This window comes from Psammomys obesus, unplaced genomic scaffold (genome assembly GCF_907164565.1).
Source record: "Psammomys obesus unplaced genomic scaffold, mPsaObe1.curated_primary_1811, whole genome shotgun sequence".
Classification (NCBI taxonomy): domain Eukaryota; kingdom Metazoa; phylum Chordata; class Mammalia; order Rodentia; family Muridae; genus Psammomys; species Psammomys obesus.
This window is the reverse complement of record NW_026585797.1, coordinates 29,090,839-29,107,724: the sequence shown is the minus strand read 5'-3', so window position 1 is coordinate 29,107,724 and position 16,886 is coordinate 29,090,839. Positions and strand designations below refer to the sequence as shown.

The following is a 16,886-nucleotide window of genomic DNA, read 5'->3' as shown; positions in this document are numbered from 1 at the left end:
ACACAGTAGAGGCTGAGAGAAGATAATGAACATGATGTGTCTAGAAATCTACAGGACAAAGGGCAGCTGAACAAGGTGGCCCACAGTCCCTGATTTGATACTTCTACTGAGGGTTTCTTTTTAAATGTTTGTCCATCTTTCTGGTATATGTGTATGTATATGTTTATGTGTATGTGTGGTGTGTCTTTGTGCTTGCTTCTGAATGTGGAAGCTGTCTTCAAGTATCTTCCGCTGATCCATCTTAATGTTTTAGGTGGGGCATTTCACCGAGGTCACAGCTCACAGCCTCTCAGCATTGGGGTTACAGGGGGATCATCACCTTTAACAAGCCACCAAACGCAGTTTTTTACATGAATGCTGAACTCAGGTCTTCGTGCTTGTACATCAAGGCCTCTTACCCACGGAGTCATCTCCTCCAGCTCATCATTTAAAACAATACTTCACTATGGTGTCAGAGCAATATGACTACAGGAACCATCAAACTTCTGATTTTTTTCTTTTTCTTATTTATTATTATTGTTTTAAATTTGGCGTAGGCTAGTAGTATATGGTATTGTCTTGGGCTTTAAGTTATCTCCAACCAGTCACGGGTTATGCGGTGAACAGCCAAGGCGCTTCAGTTTACTGTCTGTTAAAGTGTGCTGTTCAGTCAGTTCACCGCATTAAATACATTTTCAGATAGTAATATTTTCAATTTGCTAAATTCAAGCACCAGCTTGAATTTAGATCACACATGGGATGACCAGATACCAAGTGGTAGATATATCTGTGATAAGATTTGCTAAGCTGACGTTATGGACCTGGCACATGGAGGATGTTTGATACACAGAATCAGTAGGCCAATGTATGTATGGGAAATTCACATCTATTTTTGTCTTCTGTCTTGGTCTGTTTTCTGCTGTTATCAAAAGAACCATGGACTCTGCATTTTATAATGAAAATATTTTTTTCATCATTCTGCAGTCTGGAATGTTCGTTACAAAGGGGTTGACGTCTGACGGGGCACAGACATCATGGAAGAGGTGATGGCTTAGCTTACCCTTTTTACCCACTGCCAAGAAAACAGTTGGTCCTTTCATCAGCGCACAGCTCTCAAGGCCTGGTTACCAATTATTAATGGTCCTACTTCTTCATACCAACACAGGAGCAGTTAAATTTCAACATGAGTTTTGGAGGGGTCTGGCCCAGCACAGCATTTCCCATCATGCCTTGAAATCTATTGAGAGGTGATCACAGGATTTTATGGAAGCTCTAAGTGGTGTGTGAGTGTGTGCTTTCACTCCCAAACACTAGTGTACACCTTTACTTCCGGTCAAAAATGCTTTATAAAACAGAGAAGTTAGAGTGGATGAGCTCTCACTAACATTTTGCTCAATGCTGGCTGTAATCTTCCAGGGGATGGGCTATGAGGTGAGGAGGAACAAATGGAATGGAAACAAAGTATTTCTTATCAGGCTACGATGATTGTCAACTGATTTCTTGGCTTCTGGGAGCAGCTGTTATCTGACTTTGATTCTTTGAGGGGGCGCTGCTTCCTTTTTGGGTGTTTCATGGTCTTTCCTGGGCCTATCACCCATTTCTTCCTTATATAAAGCACTACCTTCTCTTGAAAGACCTGCTCTCTTCAAACCCTGAGAAATGCTGCACCTTCCTGCCAAGCCCTCACATGTGGCCCTTACACACAAGACCTAAGTCAGTTCCAGAGCTGCTTTCCATGGTGTGCGGTCTTCACCTGGTCTCAGGACCTCATACAGCTTTTGCCCCTGTGGAGATAGGGCTGCAGGCTGATTCCCAAGCAACTTCTCTTTTTCAGTTCATATCTTACACGCCAATGGTATTTTATGCTTTGGGATTTTCAGGTCACCATGTTCTATATACTCCCTAACAGTGGGTGATGAATAGCGACTCTTTACAAGATCTTGAAATAATGTTCACTGAGCTTAGAGAGTGAACAGGAAGTGTGACAACTTCCTTACTGGTGAGCATTGATTTCAGCGTCCCACCTGTTCCCAAGAGGTCACCATTAAAAACTCTTTGCCTTGCTTATCAAGTCTCATCAGCACTGCCTGGATCCTTTTCTTCTGTGGCCTGGTAAGGCCGCACAGCCAGGGGCACGTGATCCAACAGGAGGCAACCAAGTTCATGACAGAGGCAGCCCCTGTTCCCCTTACTCAGGAGTCCACATGGAAACTGAGCTGCCAATCGTCTACATCTGAGCAGGGCATTTAGGTCCTCTCCATGCATGGTCCTTGGGCAGATGGCAGAAGAGGAGAACTCCCCCTTTCAGTGGACTAGGGGAAGGGAATGGGGGGAAGAGGGATGGAGGGTGGGGCTCAGAGGAGTTCAGGGAGGGGGTTTCAATCGGGATATATAATGAATAAATTGTAAAAAAAAAAAAAAATCTTTGCTCTGTCTCTTATACCCATTGGGAGGTGAAAAAATCAGTTTTTATCCAATAGAGTGACACTGACTATATCAACCAGAACAGGCCTCATGTTCAGGAAATGTTGACCAACAGATAATGGACTCCACAGTTTGTGTATATTGTGCTTTCATTTGGTTGCAGTTTGGTGTTTGGTTTTCATGGGGAGGTAGTGGTGAGTTTATTTTGTTTTCTTGTTTTGGGGGTTGCTGTTCTACTGAAATTATGACTGTTTTTTGAGAAAAAAAAGTTGGGTAAGTAGGGAGGGATAGAGGATCTGGAAGGACTTGGAAAAAGGGAAGATGTGATAAAAACATATTTAAGTTAAGAAATATTTTTACTGGGCAGTGGTGGTGCATGCCTTTAATCATAGCATTTGGGAGGAAGAGACAGGCAGATCTCTTAGTTCAAGTCCAGCCTGGTCTTCAAAGCAAGTTCTAGGCCATTCAAGGCTACACAGAAAAACCCTGTCTTGAAAAAAAAATTTTTTTTAGTTTTTAAGGCAGGGTTTCTCTGTGTAGTCTTGACTATCCTAGAACTAGCTCTGTAGATCAAGCTGGTCTCAAACTACCGTAGATCTACTTACCTTTGCTGGGATTAAAGGTGTATGCTACCTCTACCCAGCTTAAAAATTGTTTGAAATTAAAAAAAAGAAAGAAAGAAAATATACATTATAAAGAGCGTAGTCAAGATTATTGATTCATGTATTTTGGCATCATGATATAAGTTTTTAAATATTATAATTTAAATATAATTATTATCATTTCCAAAAAGAAAATTCTTTGTTCAAGGGCCAAGAGAGATAGTTCAGTGTTTAAGAGCTTTTGAACAGACAGGAGAACTGGAATTCAGGTCCAACCATCATAAAAAACTGGGCAAGGAGTTGAGCAGTGTCCTCCTTTAATATCAGCACTCAGGAGGCAGAGACAGGCTGATCTCTGTAAGTTCAAAACCAACCTGGTCTTTATAGTGTGCTCATCTGAAATCTCAGCACTGAGTGGGGAGAACACAGGATTGCTGGGGCTTGCTGCCTACCTATCTTGTCAAAAAACATGAGTTGTTGGTTCAGTGAGAGTGTAGAAAGGAACAAGGTAAAGAATGCCAGGGAGGACACCCTCTGGCATAAGTGTATGGACAGGCACAAACACAAGCCATTACACCCCTTCAACCCCTCCCCCCCCATACTCACAGAGACATAGACAGTATATGAGTCATGGTTTTATTGTGATAAAATACTATGGCCAAAGTTAACCATGGAAAGAAAGGGTTTATTTCAGCTTACACAGTTCATCATCAAAGAAAGCTGTGTAGGAAATGAAGATGGGAACCTGGAGGCAAGAACTGAAACAGAAGCCATGGAGGATCATTGTTTACTGGCTTGTTCCTAATGGCTTGCTCAGACGGATTTCTTTTTATCTTCTTTTCCTATCTTTGTTTTATTGAAAATAATCTTTTTTCATATACTATATTATTACAATTTCCCCTTCCCCATCCAAACCCATACCCTTTCTATCTCTCTTTGGAAAACAAAGAGGCCTCTAAGGGGCAGGGAGGAGACCAGGGAGGGAGTGTGGGGTTGGGGAGGGAATGAGGGAGCGGGATACAGCTGGGACACAGAGTTAACAAAATGTAACTAAAAAGAAAATAATAATAATAAAAGAAAGAAAAAAAAAGAATAATAGTAAAACAAAAATGAAAATAAGATAAAACAAAACAAAACAAATTGGAACAGGACAAAACAAAGAAACAGGAGAAAAAGAGCCAAAGAAAAGGCACAAAATAAATATAAATGCAGAGGCACGGAGGTTTGTATGCACAGGAATCCCGTAAAAGCACAAAAACCACCATGTATATGCAAAGGATCTATAAGGTAATAAATAAATAAATAAATAAATAGGTAAATAAATTAAGGTTAAGAAAATAAATAAATGCCCTGGCTATGCATTATGAGAACCTCCAAAAATGCCGCTGAGTTCATTTTGTACGGGCCATCTACTGCTGAGCATGGAGCCTGTCCTTAAGAGTGGTTTGTATGCCCAATGAAACTCCATTGGAAGAAAGTATTTTTTTTTATTTATTTACAAATGGTTATCAACTGGAGATAGCTTCTGGGTTAGAGATGGCAGCCTCTATCTACTTCTCATCTCAACAGGGATCCCATATGGCACAGACCCACTTTTTTTTTTTCTTTTTTTTCTAGCTCCATCAATTTACTGAAAAATATCACTTTAAAAAAAATGAATGAATGTAGCACATTTAATGGGAGTAAATGTACCACATTTGGGGGGGGGGAGGACATGTAGGTTGTTTATAATTTCTGCCTATTACAAATATTGCATCAGTGAACATGGTTGAGCAAGTATCGCTGCGGTAAGATGAAGCATCCTTTGGGTAAAGCCCAAGAGTAGTAAAGCTGGATCTTGGGGTAGATTGATTTCCATCTTCCTGAGGAACCATCACACTGATTTCCACAGCAGCTGTTTGAGTTTGCACTCCCATCAGCAATGAATTAGTGTTCCTTTCCCCAACATTCTTGTCTGAATGATAGTGTCCTTTGTCGTTTTTTTTTTCTTGATCTTGACCATTTTTGCTGATGTAAGATGAAATCTTAAAGTAGTTTTGATTTCCATTTTTCTGATGACAATGTTGAACATTTCTTTAAATGTTCTAGCTATTTATGTTTTATTTTTTGATACCTTCCTATTTAGACCTGTAAACCCCCCCCCTTTTTAAAAATTCTTGTTTTCTTGATGCCCATCCAGGTTTTTTTTTTTTATTTATTTTTTTTAAGTCTTAAAAAATTAAATATAAGTCTTCTATTAGATGTGTAGTTGACAGAGTTTCTTTAGTTAGGTTTTTATTCTCTGGCAAAACACCATGACCAAAGCAAGTTGAGGAGGAAAGGGCTTATTCAGCTTACACTTCCACAGCACTGTTCATCATTGGAGGCAGTCAGGACAGGGACTCAAACTTGGCAAATTGGAGGCAGGTGCTGATGCAGAGGCAATGGAGTGATCCTGTTTACTGGATTGATTTCCATGGTTTCTCAGCCTGGCTTTCTTATAGAATCCAAGACCATCAGCCCAGGGATGGCACCACCCACAGTGGGCCTTCCATCATCAGTAAGTAATTAGAAAATGTCTTATGAAGCCATTTCCTCAGTTAATGTTCCCTCCTTTCAGATAACTCTAGTTGGTTTATAAAGTTGACATAAAACTAGCAGCACAAAGGTCTTTTTCCATTCTGTACCTGTTTTTTGTTTTTTGTTTTTGTTTGTTTGTTTGTTTTTGTCTGAATGATGGTGTCCTAGCTTTTCAGTTTCATGAGGCACCAAAAATTAATTGTTGGTTTTAGTCCTGTAATATTGGTGTTCTCTACAGAAAGGCTTTCCTTGTGCCAATGAACTCAATATTATTTCCCATTTTCTCCTCTATCAGATTCAGGGTATTGGGCCTTATGTTGATCCTTGATCCGTGTGGAGTTGAGTTTTGAGTGGGTGATACAGATCTACTTGCATTCTTCTACTTGCTGTAATAAAACACAATGGCCTACGCAACTTAACAGAAAGGTTTACGGATCCAGAAGGAAGGAGGGGGTGAAGCTTGGTAGGTATGGGGACTGGAACAGGAAGCAGGGAGCTTGCATTCTCAAGTATGAAGCAGAGGGTGCCAACTAGGAGCAGTAAGGGTGGGGGTTAGCTCTGAAAGCCCACCGCCCAGTTACTTACATCCTCTAGTAAAGCCAAACCTCTTCAAGCAGCAAAAGAAAAGTAACTATTATACTGCTGTTTCTAAGCTCTGGCAGGGGGCTTGTGGTGGTTGGACTGAGAATGGCCCCCATAGGCTTCTCTGTTTGAATGCTTAGTCACCAGGAAGTGACACCATTTGAAGGAATTAGAAGGAGTATGAGGTGTGGCCATTGGTGAAGAATGTGTGTACCTGGGGTGGGCTTGGAGGTTTCAAAAACCCAAACCAGGCACAGTGTTCCATCCTCTCTCAGCCTGAAATCAGGATGTAGCTCTCAGCTCCTGCTCCAGCATGATGCCTGTCACGACACTAACCACCATGATGATAATGGACTAAACCTCTGAAACTATAAGCAAGTCTTTCTTTTGTAAGAGTTGCCTTCATCGTGGTGTTTCTTCACAGCAACAAAACAGTGACTAAGACAGTACCCAGGTGGCTGAAGAAAATTCTTTAGGTTTTGAACTTGACAGTCGCCTCAGTTCAACCTTGCCTTTCTTTGTGTTATGTGATGCATTTCTTTTTGTGTTGTTAGAAACACAGCTGATTTTATTTCATTTTCATAGTCTGCTAATTTTTTTGTAGGTAAAAATAAAGATATAAATAAAAAAGTGTGTGTGTGGGCATGCACACATGAACATGTACCTGCCTGTAGAGGTCAGAAAAGTAGTTGGATTTCCTGCAGCTGGGGCTATAGACAGATGAAAACTGCCCCAAATGCATGCTGAGAACCTGTCAAGCCATCTCTTCAATTCCCCTAAATAAATCTTTTATAAAATAATAGTTTTTATTTTAGATAATTTATAATTAGGAAGTTATTTCAGAATGTTGTTTAGGTCATTCTTATTATTTGCAATATAGTTATAGAATAAAGACACTAAATCAAATTGATGGGCTGAAACCCCGGATTTTCTTGTTATGTAGCTGGGACTTTCATCACACTCCAGGAAGGAAAATGAGAACTCTTAAAGGTACCACATTTCCACTGATGTAAAGGGACAGGAGAAGCCAGGGTACTGTGCTAAGAATTATGGGAAAATGTAGGCCCTTTGTTTCCTGTTTCTCCTCTTAACTCTCTGGTCCAGCCCCATTCTGTCCTTTACCTTTCTTGCCCTGAGTGAGAGTACATTGAACAGGACACCCAGATGCATTTTCTGTTATTTTTCACAGTGGTACTTTTTGTACCACTAATTTATCCTTTTTCCATTTTTTTTTTAAGTGAACCTGCAAATTTTGGGTAAATTTTACAGCGCCGTTAACATTTTTTTTGTGGGGCTAAACATGGCCCATGAGGTTTTTAGCATGGTAACTTCTGTTTTGTTTTGGTTTTAAACCATGTTAAAAAGAATTTGTCTGGAGATTACAAAAAAACAAAGAAAGAAAATGATAAAAGACATTGTTTTGCTTTTAGTGGTTCTTTTATATTCTAGTAGTTATGAGTCAGCAAAACAAAGTAATTCCTACCTTAAATATTTTGAGAGACAATCACTAGAAAATATTTATGAATTCCTTGTTTTGCCCTGAATTTTGAGCAACATTAGCTTTTGTGAATTTTTAAATTTTTCCCTTGCACACAAACTTTTAAAATGCCTGAATAGTTTGCATTATGCTTCCAAATAACATGTATACAGTGATTGACAAGGAAATGGATATCACTCAGAAAATAATTTTTCTTTGGAAAAAAGTTTTATTTTTTAAATTTTATGTGTGTATGTTTTTTTGCCTGATTGTGTGTCTGTGCACCATGTTTACGCTTGGAGCCTGTGAAGGACAGATGAAGGTGTTGGATCTTCTAAAACTGATATCACTGATTATTGTGAGCTCCAGAGAATAGAACCTGGTTCTTTGCAGGAGCAGTAAGTGCTCTTAATCACCAAGCCATCTCTCCAGCTCCTTAATTAAAAAAAAAAAAAAAGTTAATTATTTACTTGTGTGTATGTGTGCAAGCCTACACATGGAGAAGGAAAGCAGGGGCACCCACAACAGTGCCTGTGTGGAACAGTGGACAATTATCATGAGTGGGTCCTTCACTTCATTTTTAGACTTAGGTTGTTAGGTTTTTATGCAGGCCCCACTGTCAGCTGAACCATCTTTCTACTCACTCTGTCCTTCCTTTCTTCCTTATTCTCTTCTTCCTTCTTTATTTCCCTTATCTTCCTCCATTCCTCCTTTCCTTTCTTTTTACTAAGGTTAAAATTCAATCTTATACACGAATAACCTCACAGATAGACACCTAAATGCAACATTTGATCATGTCGACATAATTTTACCGTCATACTTACTTGATTTAAAAAAATAATAAAATCAGCAACAACCTAGATGAGGCTCAGTAACATATTTTATCGGTATCTCCAGGAGCTTCTCAGAGAACAACAACAACAAAAAAAACCTCACACATTGTGAGCATAAGGTTATTGTAGAATTCAAATGCTGATTTGTGTGCCACCAATATCTGGTTACAATTCTTGTTCTAAGAATCTCCTGTCTCAATATTGTATAAACTCTGCTCCCCAATTGTGAATAAAGCAGATTACAGCCAATCGATGAGCCAGGGAGAGAACAGGGCTGGACTTCCTGCCAGCCATGGGAGGAGGAGTTAAAGGAGGAAGTAGGAGATTCATCCAGGATTGTTCCAGGAGACATCAACAGAGGAGTTGGAGCAGGGAAAGTACAAAGTGCAAGTACCTCTGAAATAATGCTCAGAGGAAATAAAATAGACTTAGAGGGTTAAGAATAGAGTAATAACTGCTCAGTTCTTGTGCTGTGGCACTTATTATTAAGCAGATATAAAAGAGTCTCAATTATTTATTTAATAACCAGCTTAAGAGGGAAACTGAGAAAAAAAAAAAAACAACACAGTTTTACGAAAATAATGTTAACAACATATCTTGGCCCAGTCACCAGAAAAGTGAATGTTCCATGCAAAAGATAGCATATGGGTTTATTACATATGATTGCATCGGTCTGTTACCTAAGCCATGCCCTTCCTCCAGATTTCACATGAGTTTTTCTGTACCATTTTAGAGGTGAAAGGAGAGACTAATTCTCTACTATCCCTACATAATCTGTACCTGTCAGTACAGTTTTTAACTATACCAGAAAGAAATTTCTGTACAAACCTGCTTAAGTGAAAAAGTATTTATTCACTCTATAACTGGTACTATGGAAGTCAAAATCAGTAATGGGTAGTACTTCGTAAATACTGTGATGGGTACTCTTCTCATTTGCATGGGTTAACTCAATTTTTACCTACAAAAAACTCTCTGTAGATGATAGTCTAATTTTACCTCCACTTTGGAGATGCAGAAAGTAAGGCATGGTTAAGTTCACTGTTAAGAGCCAAACCCTTAAAATGAGGAGGGTTTCACAGTGGCTTGACCAGTCTTTGTTACATCATGCAAAATAGTCCTGTTTGAAAAGTTGAATTCTATTTTGTCTTACATTGGCTTAGTACCAAAGATTCTTCACCAACCTCTATGCCAGAGAGATAAGATAGACTAAGATAGACTGATCAGCTCAGAGCAGCTCAGAGCTGTATCTGGAGCTGACCAGGGGGTAAGGACATCACAGAGTACAGTGTCTAAGAAGAGGCATGAATGGGTGGTAGACTCCAGCAAAGAAGCTCTGGAGATTTAACATTAATTACTAGACAGTTCCCCATGGAACTAATTCTACAACCAGGGTGTAGAACACCGATTCCCATAGTACATCTCCAGTTAGTGGGAAGAATGACTGCTAAAAGCAGCAGGCTGATGTTGCCCGACTCCAGCTGTTTGCACCTGTTGTGTTTTACTCTTCATTGGGCTGCTGATACAATTGCCAATGTCTCTCTTTCACAAATGGTAGTCACTTCTAAAAACATTTTCCCCTGATTCTTTGACATGTGTATGCCACATTTTGATCCTGTTGCTTTCTTTATCACCCTCTTACTCCTGCTGACCCTTCCCTCTTCCTAATAAATCTTTCTTCCCCTTTCATATATATTTAATTTCATCATAAGTTTTTGGATGATCCATTGAGTTAAATTAAGTCTGATTGCATGAGCACATGAGGTTTTTTTTTCTTCTCATGCACAAGCAAGTTGCCAGTAGCTACACCACTTAGGAAAATGATTTCTCCCCAACTCTCAGCAACAGTTAGCTGCCAATAGCTTCTGGAGGAGAGAGGGACCCCATGAGGCTCTCCTCCATCTCAGCGGAAAGTAGGGTAATCTTAACTTCTTTGTCATAATATGCCCACGCACTGTGCCTGTTTCCTTTCAAATAGGGAAGAAGAGAATGAGATGATGGTTTGGTTTGGTTGTAATTATTTGTCCCCACATACTCCCATATTTCTGTGAGTGGAGTCTGGCATTATTTAGGATTTTCCCCAAAGGTAGTGAAATACTACACACTTTAGTTTTTCTAGAACTTGGTGACCTGTGAGTGGCTGTCCCTGAAGGCTCAATAGGCATTCTCAGTTAATCAGTCATAATTCGCCAATTTACGTCTCTGTACACAATAGTTCTCTGCTTCTTCTTTTATGATCCACTCCTGGGAGCCAAAGAAGAACAGATGGTGATTTACAATAATTTTCAAGAAGATAAAAACATGAATATTGTACAAATACATTCTAAGTCCATGTCACAGGCTCATTTAGTTCATTCACTAGAGAAAAGGATGATGACATGGATTGGAGTGCATTTGGGGAGCTGAGTACTGCCATGCATTCGGCAAAGTGCTGTTGATCTGGGTTAGATGCAAATGTGGTTGCCGTCCCTAAAGGTAATAAAACGGTATCATTTGCTCCTATAATTTCAAACAGAGAGAAGTTGTGTCTGCATTTTCATTAGACAAAACCTGTTAGGCAGCACAAAAGTGCCTAGATTTGGGCTACAAAGAGCAATAAAAACTATACCAAATGAAAGAGCTTCATTGAACTAGGAATGTCAGTGGTTTCGGTGTAAGCCTAACAGTGTTTCAGTGTCTTAATCACTGTTCCATGGCTATGAGGAGACACCATGCCCAAGGAAATGCTTATATAATGAAGCATTTAATTGGGGGTTTGCTTATAACTTCAAAAGGTTAGTCTACAACCATCATTATGGAAAATGTGGTGACAGGTAGGTAGACATGGAGTTACGAGCGTATACATTGACCCACAGGAAGCAGGCAGAGAAAGACTGGGCCTGGCATGGGCTTTTGAAGACCCAAAACCCATCTCCCAGTAACACATCTTTTCCAGCAAGGCCATGCCTTTTAATCCTTCCCAAATAGTTTCTCTAACTGGGACCAAGCATTCAGACATGTGCCTAGGGGAGTCATTCTCATTCAAACTACCACAGATCCCAAAATTTCTGTCATTATCCTCATATATTTCCAATGTTGAGGATACTTTTTTTCTGAACAACAATGTTATCAAATAATTGTGTAATCAAAAAGCTGTTTCCAGGGTGACATTATAGGGCCCTTCTGAGAGGTATATTGAGGTACATTGCTACATTTCTCTCACAGTGTTGAATTTCCACAGTGAAACTAAGTTGAGCTTAGGTAATTACATTTCTTTGAGGGTGTAGAAGTATTATAAATTAAGTAATAACACTGTATAGGAATTCCATCATCTGATCCTGGCAGCTCAACACTGTGAATTTGGGCAATGTATTCAGTCGTCCTGTTGTATGTCTGTTGATGTCAAATGGGCAAACAACAGTGCTTTCTTTGTCAGGTTTTTTTGTGCTAAGACACAGGGCAGGGTTTAGTCCATCACAGAACTTGTGTAGCATCTACTGTGACATGTAATAACTTCTATCACATACAGATGCTCAATGTAATTTCTCAGGAAAACTATGCTTAGGAGGCTGGAAAAACCATATAGACAAGTTACAGAGAATCTTTGAATTAATTGAGTACACATATATTTGATTTTTAAGAAAAGCATTTGGGGCTGGAAGTTGGGATATTTACAAAGCATACTTAAAGAACATGAAATAAGGGCTAACTGTTTAATATGTGTGTAAGTAAAGAGTGGATCATGAGGAAAAGGTTTAAGTTTTTTTTTTTTTTTACTAAGAATCTGCTGTACGGGGTGGAAAGATGGCTCAGTGGTTAAGGGTACTTGCTGTTCTTGCAGAGGATGAGGGTCTGTTCCAGCACCCACATGGCATTTTTAACCATATATAACTCCAGTTCTAGGTATCCAATGTTGCCTTCTGATCATCTTGGCACTGCTAGCATGTGGTACACTCATATATACAAACAAATCCTTATTAATTCTTCTCCGAGAAAGAGAAGAGGAGGAGGAAGATCAGTTGTTAGTTCATCTGTGAGATTTTAACAAATTACTTGGCAGATTTGTTTGATTTAATTGTAGATCTAATAAAAGCACTATTTATTTACATAGCATGAGGTACAAATGATTGCCTATTTTGTAAAGACATTCATGGGCAAAAGCCATGTCCAAGTGCATAATCATGATGCCTGCTATATCCCATAGTTACTGTGAAGATTGGCTTATCAGTGCTCTATTATGAAGAGACACCATGATCATGTCCTTTATAAGACACCATGGAAACTCTTTTAAAGGAAAGCATTTAATTGGGGCTGGCTTACGCTTTCAGAGGTTTAGTCCATTCCTGAAAACACGGTGGCATTCAGGCAGACATCTTCCTGGAGAAGTAGCTGAGAGTTCTACACCCAGATGCACAGGCAACAGGAAGAGACACACTAACTGGCTTGGATTTTTGAAATCCCAAAGCCCACTACCAGTGACATACTTCCTCCAACAAGGCCACACCCACTCCAACAAGACCACACCTTCAAATCCAGCTCAAGTAGATCTACTCACTGATGACCAAGCATTTAAATATGTAAGCCTATGGGGCCATTTTTATTCAAACCACCAGAGATAAAGAAAAATAATATGTTTTTATTTAATCATTTTTTTTTTACTTTATTTTCATTGGTGTTTTGCCTGCATGTATGTCTGTGTGAGGGTGTCAGAAGCCCTGGAACTGAAGTTACAGAGAATTGTGAGCTATTATTTTAGTTACACAATGTCCCATAGGCCTTTGACATAAAATAACCAGAGTTAAACTGTTAGTGTCTCAAAACTCCCTCCTACCTCCCCCTCAAGATCCCTGAACAGAGAATTCAGTGCCACAAAGGCTAGATGGGAATGTGTTTAAATCAGCTGGGATACTATATGCACAAAACATTAGAGAAACCACACATTCTTTTACTATCTTGGGGAGAAACATTGCAAAATAAAGAAAAACTGGATTAACTTATGTTTTTTTTTTCTTGTCCTAGCTTGAAGATGCAACTCAGAAAAACAATCTAAATTTCCTACTTTTTATTACCTCAACAATTAATGTATTAGTCCAAACTTAATGTTCTGTGTGCCCTACTGTGAGGGGGTACTTTCTGTAAAGATTCTGTACTTTCATACTTTCTGTAGAGGTCCAGATTTATCAGCAATAAAAAACAAAACAAAACAAAACAAAACAAAACAAAACAAACATGATATCATTTTTAATGAAAGGCAAGAAAAGAAGAATAATTATTTTACTTTTAATAAATACATCATGAACCTTGGTTAACTTAGCTACTGTGTACTGACTTATTTGTGTGAACAATGATGCCTCCTCCTTGCTATGGGATGTTGTGCATTGTGAGACATGTATGGTGTCCTCCATTGCTCCATATTCAGACTTCCTATTTGTCTTTCTCTTTTTCCACCTGTTCTGATATCTGCTGAGATAAGGTAACTAAACGAGAAGGGCAATCAAAACATTGTCTGTGAACCTGAGGAGGAAGTTATGATTTAATGTGTCCGTCAATACTTGGAACTGATAAAGGCTGAAGACAAAGCTCAGTGTTTGCCTCATGGGTGCAGCATCTCTGTTGACCTTTAGCACAGCTTGAAAAGAAGAAGAAAGGCTACAATCACAATGAAGTGGCTTTTATATTTCTAGATTTTTTTCCAGTGATTATATAAAGCTTCATGAGTACAATAGTAAAAATCCTGGAAAAACAGTATCTTTTTGAAAAAACGATGAACCAGCAGGTTATTATTGGTGTTGCTAGGCTAACCCACAGATGGACAGAAAGGAGCAGCCAGACTGTTTTAATGAAAACAATGGGAGGAAGGAGACTTTTTCTGAATTGCAGTAATTATTAAAATTAAACAATTCACCCAAACTATGTTTCTTTGTGTTTATGAAGCCCCCTAGCTGTGTCCTTTAATTTTTTTTTTTTATAGAAAATTCTTGGACTAACAATTACTTGATATTACAAATTAATTCATTCCAGTTTTTAAGCTACAATATTTGGAAAGGACAGGAACTGCCTGGAGGATAGAATATGAGATTAATAAACTCTGAGGAAAGGAATAATCAAATGCTGTTTATTGGCCTGCCACTGTTTGTTCCACACAGACATTTAGATATTAAAGGTATTTACCCAGAAACGGAGAATCTTTCAAGTAAAGATAATTTTGTCTTAGGAATAAGGTTCTATTGAGCAGAGGCCTGAATAGCCTTGATGATGTATCTATATATTTTTTCTCCACTGGAATGGTGAAGGTAAGCACCCTTACTCATCAATACTGTAATTCAGTTGCACATACGGATCAGAAATGGTCAAGAAACACAGTCAAAAAGCTACCTAACAGCCAGGGGTGGCAGCACTTGCTTGTAATAGCAGAAATTGGAATGTAGAGATGAGAGCATCAAGAGTTCAATTCCAACTTGTGCTACATTTTCAGCCTAGGGCTGCAGGACCCTGTCTGACACAGAGAAGAAAAACTAATAATTTTAGGTCTGTTTTTAGTCTGTGAGAGTTTATATATTTACTCTTATAGGACTGACACTGTGTTTCTCTGTCATTTCCTATAGACTCTGCAAGCTTCTTTTTCTGTCTTTCCAGTCACCCTTTGAATTTGCAGGCCTGGAAACATATCCTTACATCTATGTACATAAATAGTTAAAAGGATGAAGGGAATAGATGAAAAAAAGGATTTTGCCACTGCTCTACATAAGCTTTCCTTTCCTGTCACTTGCTTTCTCAACAATAAATATATTTTATTATTAATATTTTATTATTATTTGCATTTGTGCATGTGCGTGTGTGTGTGTGTGTGTGTGTGTGTGTGTGTGTGTGTGTGCCTGCAGAGGCTGCAAGAGGGCATTGGATCCCCTGGAGCTGGAGATGCAGGTGGTTATGAGCTGCCTGACATGAGTGTTATGAATTAAACTTGGAGGTACAAGAACAGTATATAGTCTTACCTGCAGAGCTCTCTCCAACCTCAAATTATAAATATATGATTTTAAAATCCATAAGGTACAAAAATACAAAACTAATTAAAGTCCAACATTCAGTAAATGAAGAAAGCCCAACCCAACCCAACCCAACCCAACCCAATCAACCAAAGTAAACAAACTAAACCACTACCAATAAACCCCCTGCCGTGAATGTGATCCTAAGAGCCTTTCACGAGTTGCTCTACAAACACCGTGTTGAGGTTCACTTATCCTGTGTCTTTTGTGACAGGGGGTCACTATGTAACACAGGCTAGCCTCTAACTAGACATTCTCCTGTCTTAGTTTCCTGACTTCTGGGATTTTAACTGCACATGACTGTGTAGAAGCATTTACTATTTGGGTTATTCTTAAAACTATGATTTTATGTGTGTGTTAGATATGTGTGTATATGCATGTGTACAAGGACAGGAGGTATGCACATGTGTGAAACAGAGTCTGTTACTGAACCTGGATATTACTGGTATGTATGTATGGTTTTTTTGTTTGTTTTGTTTTTTTGGCTAGGCTGGTGGCTGGCTGCTAGCCTCATCAATATTGCCTCTACTGGAGTTTCAGGTGCATGCAGCCTTGGCCGCTTTTTACATGCATGCTAAGGTCTGAACTCAGGTTCTCGTGGTTACCTAACAGGTACTCTGACCCATGGAGTCATGTTCTGAAGACTTTTTTTTTTTCTTTACAGAGAGCGATCTGCTTTCTTTTTGCCCAATGCTGTGAAAAAGAAAGAAAGAAAGAAAGAAAGAAAGAAAGAAAGAAAGAAAGAAAGGTTGGTTTAAGGACCTTCCTAAATCATATTAGCAAGTAGATAGGGAAAAAAATAATGATTGCACAGAAATGTCAGCGTTAACCAAAGGAGCTGTTTGTAAAACTTTGCCTGGGTGAATTATTGTTTGCTTTTGTTTTTTTGAGACAAAGTCTGTCATTGGGATGAAAATGACCCCATATATTTGCATGATAGTCTCTAGTTAATGAACTGCCTGGAAAGGATTAGGCTGTGTGACCTTGTTGGTATAGGTGTTTCCTTCCTTCCTTCCTTCCTTCCTTCCTTCCTTCCTTCCTTCCTTCCTTCCTTCCTCTCTCTCTCTCTTTCTTTCTTTCTTTCCTTCCTTCCTTTTCTCTTCTTCTTTCTTCTTCTTTATGGCACTAGGGCCTAAGCCTTGTGCACAGTAGGCAAGGGTTCTGGTACAGCCATATCCAACCATGAAATTATACAATTTTCATGTTTTTTCACTCCCTCTTTCCTTCCATCCTTCTTTCATTTTGTCTTTTAAAAGTTTTTATTGATTCTTTGTAAGTTCCACATCATGCACCACAGTCCCGCTCATCTTCCTTTCCCCTCATATCTGTCTTTCACCCTTGTAAGCCCTCCCATAAAACACACACACACACACACACACACACACACACACACACACACACACACACA

At 39.0% G+C, this 16,886-nt stretch overlaps 1 protein-coding gene across 1 annotated transcript in view; it reads left to right on the top strand.

The window, feature by feature from the left end:
* Positions 1-16,886, top strand: part of LOC129670690 (60S ribosomal protein L29-like) — a 57,840-nt gene that overhangs the window by 27,966 nt on the left and 12,988 nt on the right. The gene's annotated exons all lie outside the window — the stretch shown is intronic.